This window comes from Penaeus monodon, chromosome 24 (genome assembly GCF_015228065.2).
Source record: "Penaeus monodon isolate SGIC_2016 chromosome 24, NSTDA_Pmon_1, whole genome shotgun sequence".
Lineage (NCBI taxonomy): Eukaryota > Metazoa > Arthropoda > Malacostraca > Decapoda > Penaeidae > Penaeus > Penaeus monodon.
The window spans coordinates 25,218,620-25,218,832 of NC_051409.1; positions in this window are offsets into that span (position 1 = coordinate 25,218,620).

Here is a 213-nt window from a genome sequence, read left to right on the forward strand (position 1 = left end):
ATAAAATTATAAACTATTATATACATAACAAAAACAACATTATCACACTAAAAAATCTTTTTTAATCTCTTTTTTATATAAATTAGTAATTTTTATTAATTATACCCATATAAAAATATGTAAATATTATAAAAATTGTAATATTATATTTGTATAATAAAAACATACCCAAAAATTGATTATAAATTTAAATTTTTTTTTATACATATATGT